A 5,855-nucleotide genomic window follows, 5' to 3' on the forward strand; every position below is an offset into this window, starting at 1 on the left:
ATATAGATATTAATAGGAAAAGAAATAAAAAACCATTAGTACCTGCTAGAAAATCTTGTCATACCAGTCCCGATGTTATAATACTTCCTTCTCCATCAATACCTAAAACATCTTCAAACTTCCAATTACAAGGAGTCAAACGAACAGCTGATCACGTAGTCATTCCCACGTATACATCTGAACCTGACATAGCTGAATTTCAAATACTTACATTACAAGTGGAAGATGATATAAATATTGATGCATATATATAAGAATATTTAGCTGCTAAATTAGCAAGAAAAAAGAGAAAAATATATATTGCTTATATACAACAAGATTATCATGCTTCAGAAAATCAAGGTATTAGGGAATGGTATCTTAAAACATTCCAACCTAAATTAGCAGAATTATTCCATAAAAAATATAATAAATTCTTGAAAAAGGAAAGAGAAACAAAAGAATTTTTTATATGGTTACAAGAAGTATTTCCTCAATATAAGGTTAACATTCATCAATTCAATACTATTCAAACAATAGAAGAGAAAACATACATCTGTACGGATGGTACTACTGCTGCTAGTACACACCCTCCTGAGAAAAGTATAATACTAAAAGGTGTAATAACCTCATTAAGCAAAGGAGAACCACCACAATCCATATATGATATTATTAGAACACTATATAAAGTTCTACCAAAATAAATAGGTAAAAAGCAAGAACTAATACCTCATATAGTAGAACATGAACTCGTCTAGGGTTAAACACCTCAGTGCTTGTATGCCTAAGAGATACAAGACACAATAAGTTTTCGGACTCACTTCTAGGCATCGTTGAATTTAGTCTATGTAGTGGACCCATTTATTTTAATTGTTTTCCAAATTTTTCTGTTTCATTAACAGACCCAGATATATTAGATATACTAACTATAAATTTGAAAACTCATGGATTTAATATGACGCATGGTTCTCAAAATTTAGAATTAGTATATAGAACTTATTACAAAGTAATGAATACTCTCTGTCCCAATATTATGCAAACCGATAAGAAGGATCAAACTATATTATTCCAAACTAATATAGAAAATCAAATACGATTATACCTAAAACCATTACTTCGTCCGACATTATTCTACCTCAATCATGGGCATTGTAAAATGCAAACCAGCCCAAAGAAGTACCTGTGAATAATATTCCCAATCAAATAATAAAACACCAGGATGGAAATATTGAAATAAATGTTCAACAACCTATAGTACAGGATGATATAGATAATAATAGGAAAAGAAATAAAAAACCATTAGTACCTGTAAGAAAATCTTGTCATACCACTCCCGATGTTATAATACTTCCTTCTCCCTCAATATCTACAACATCTTCAGACTTCCAATTACTAGGAGTCAAATGAACAGCTGATCACGTTGTCATTCCCACGTATACATCTGAACCTGACATAGCTGAATTTCAAATACTTACATTACAAGTGGAAGATGATATAAATATTGATGCATATATGGAAGAATATTTAGCTGCTAAATTAGCAAGAAAAAAGAGAAAAATAGATATTGCTTATATACAACAAGATTATCTTGCTCCAAAAAATCAAGGTATTAAAGAATGGTATCTTAAAACATTCCAACCTAGGTTAGTAGAATTATTCCATTATAAATTATAATAAATTCTTGAAAAATGATAGAGAAACAAAAGGATTTTTTATATGGTTACAAGAAGTATTTACTCAATATAAGATTAACATTCCTCAATTCAATACTATTCAAACAATAGAAGAGAAAACATACATCAGTACGGATGGTACTACTACTGGTAGTACACACCCTCCTGAGAAAAGTATAATACTAAAGGGTGTATTAACCCTATTAAGCAAAGGAGAACCACCACAATCCCTATATGATATTATTGCAACACCATATAAAGTTCTACCAAAAGAAATAAATAAAAAGCAAGAACTAATACCTCATATAGTAGAACATTAACTCGTCTAGGGTTAAACACCTCAGTGCTTGTATGCCTAAGAGATACAAGACACAATAAGTTTTCGGACTAACTCATAGGCATGGTTGAATCCAGTCTATGTAGTGCACATATTTATTTTAATTGTTTTCCAAATTTTTCTGTTTCCGTAACTGACCCAAATATATTAGATATATTAACTATAAATTTGAAAACTCATGAATTTAATATGACGTATGGATCTAAAAATTTAGCAATAGTATATAGAATTTACTACAAAGTAATAAATACTCTCTGTCTTAATATTATGCAAACCGATAAGAAGGATCAAACTATATTATTTTAAACTAATATAGAAAATCAAATATGATTATACCTAAAACCATTACTTGGTCCGACATTATTCTATCTCAATCATCGGCATTGCAAAATGCAAACCAACCCAAGGAAGTACCTGTGAATAATATTCCCAATCAAATAATAGAACACCAGGATGGAAATATTGAAATAAATGTTCAACAACCTATAGTACAGGATAAAATAGATATAAATAGGAAAATAAAAAAAAAACCATTAGTACCTGCCAGAAAATCTTGTCATACCACTCCCGATGTTATAATACTTCATTCTCCATTAATACCTACAACATCTTCAGACTTCTAATTACAAGGAGTCAAACGAACAGCTGATCACGTAGTCATTCCCACGTATACATCTGAACCTGACATAGCTGAAGTTCAAATACTTACATTACAAGTGGAAGATGATATAAATATTGATGCATATATGGAAGAATATTTAGCTGCTAATTTAGCAAGAAAAAAGAGAAAAATAGATATTGCCTATATACAACAAGATTATCTTGCTTCAGAAAATCAAGGTATTAGGGAATGATATCTTAAAACATTCTAACCTAAGTTAGTAGAATTATTCCATAAAAAATATTATAAATTCTTGAAAAAGGAAAGAGAAACAAAAGGATTTTTTATATGGTTACAAGAAGTATTTACTCAATATAAGATTAACATTCCTCAATTCAATACTATTCAAACATTAGAAGATAAAACATACATCAGTACGAATGGTTCTACTACTGCTAGTACACACCTTCCTGAGAAAAGTCAAATACTAAACGGTGTAATAACCCCATTAAGCAAAGGAGAACCACCACAATCTCTATATGATATTATTGCAACACCATATAAAGTTCTACCAAAAGAAATAGGTAAAAAGCAAGAACTAATACCTCATATAGTAGAACATTAACTCGTCTAGGATTAAACACCTCAGTGCTTGTATGCCTAAGAGATACAAGACACAATAAGTTTTTGGACTAACTCATAGGCATGGTTGAATCCAGTGTATGTAGTGCACCTATTTATTTTAACTGTTTTCCAAATTTTTCTGTTTCATTAACAGACCCAAATATATTAGATATATTAACTATAAATTTGAAAACTCATGGATTTAATATGACGCATGGTTCTCAAAATTTAGCAACAGTATATAGAATTTATTACAAAGTAATAAATACTCTATGTCCTAAAATTATGCAAACCGATAAGAAGGATCAAACTATATTATTCCAAACTAATATAGAAAATTAAATACGATTATACCTAAAACCATTACTTGGTCCGACATTATTCTATCTCAATCATGGGCATTACAAAATGCAAACCAGCCCAAGGAAGTACCTGTGAATAATATTCCCAATCAAATAATAGAACACCAGGATGGAAATATTGAAATAAATGTTCAACAACCTATAGTACATAATGATATAGATATTAATAGGAAAAGAAATGAAAAACCATTAGTACCTGCCAGAAAATCTTCTCATACCACTCCCGATGTTATAATACTTTCTTCTCCATCAATATCTACAACAACTTCAGACTTCTAATTACAAGGAGTCAAATGCACAGCTGATCACGTAGTCACTCCCACGTATACATCTAAACCTGACATAGCTGAATTTCAAATACTTACATTACAAGTGGAAGATGATATAAATATTGATGCATATATGAAAGAATATTTAGCTGCTAAATTAGCAAGAAAAGAGAGAAAAATAGATACTGCCTATATACAACAAGATTATCTTGCTCCAAAAAATCAAGGTATTAGGGAATGGTATCTTAAAACATTCCAACCTAGGTTAGTAGAATTATTTCATAAAAATATAATAAATTCTTGAAAAATAAAAGAGAAACAAAAGGATTTTTTATATGGTTACAAGAAGTATGTACTCAATATAAGATTAACATTTCTCAATTCAATACTATTCAAACAATAGAAGAGAAAACATACATCAGTATGGATGGTACTACTACTGGTAGTACACACCCTCCTGAGAAAAATATAATACTAAAAGGTGTATTAACCCCATTAAGCAAAGGAGAACCACCACAATTTTTATATGATATTATTGTAACACCATATAAAGTTCTACTAAAAGAAATAGGTAAAAAGCAAGAACTAATACCTCATATAGTAGAACATTAACTCGTCTAGGGTTAAACACCTCAGTGCTTGTATACCTAAGAGATACAAGACACAATAAGTTTTCAGACTCACTCCTAGGCATGGTTGAATCCAGTCTATGTAGTAGACCCATTTATTTTAATTGTTTTCCAAATTTTTCTCTTTCATTAACAGACCCAATTATATTAGATTTATTAACTATAAATTTGAAGACTCATGGATTTAATATGACGCATGGTTCTCAAAATTTAGTAATAGTATATAGAACACCAGGATGGAAATATTGAAATAAATGTTCAACAACCTACAGTACAGGATGATATAGATATTAATAGGAAAAGAAATGAAAAACCATTAGTACCTGCCAGAAAATCTTCTCATACCACTCCCGATGTTATAATACTTTCTTCTCCATCAATATCTACAACAACTTCAGACTTCTAATTACAAGGAGTCAAACGAACAGCTGATCACATAGTCATTGCCACGTATACATCTGAACTTGACATAGCTGAATTTCAAATATTTACATCACAAGTGGAAGATGATATAAATATTGATGCATATATGGAAGAATATTTAGCTGCTAAATTAGCAAGAAAAAAAGAGAAAAATAGATATTGCCTATATACAACAAGATTATCTTGCTCCAGAAAATCAAGGTATTTGGGAATGGTATCTTAAAACATTCCAACCTAAGTTAGTAGAATTATTCCATAAAAAATATAATAAATTCTTGAAAAAGGAAAGAGAAACAAAAGGATTTTTTATATGGTTACAAGAAGTATGTAGTCAATATAAGATTAACATTCCTCAATTCAATACTATTCAAACAATAGAAGAGAAAACATACATCAGTACGGATGGTACTACTACTGCTAGTACACACCCTCCTGAGAAAAGTATACTAAAGGGTGTAATAACCCCATTAAGCAAAGGAGAACCACCACAATCCCTATATGATATTATTGCAACACCATATAAAGTTCTACTAAAAGAAATAGGTAAAAAGCAAGAACTAATATCTCATATAGTTGAACAAAACAATTATACCAATTTATATATGCAATCTTTATAAAAACTAGCAGAGCTTATAGAAAGCTTAGTTACTCCCCAAACTCTTCTTCTATTTCTAAAGCAGTTTTGTTCAAACCTTCTCCAGAACTTAATAAAACTAAATTTCATATAGGAGAAGATAATAAAACATTAATGGACCAGTTAATATCTAAATTAGCCCAATTAGATATAAAAAGAATTCTTTCTCCCGAACTTAGTATTCCTATACCAATACTCAGTATTTATGTACCTTTACCTACTATCCCAGAATCTTCAGATAGAGGAAAAACAAAAATTCCACCAAGAAAAGGAACCAGTTATAGAAGATACCATTCAAAACCAAGAATCCGCTTTTATGGATAC

The sequence above is a fragment of the Amborella trichopoda genome, chromosome 9 (assembly GCF_054954075.1).
Source record: "Amborella trichopoda isolate Santa Cruz 75 chromosome 9, AtrichopodaSantaCruz75HAP2 v2.0, whole genome shotgun sequence".
NCBI lineage: Eukaryota > Viridiplantae > Streptophyta > Magnoliopsida > Amborellales > Amborellaceae > Amborella > Amborella trichopoda.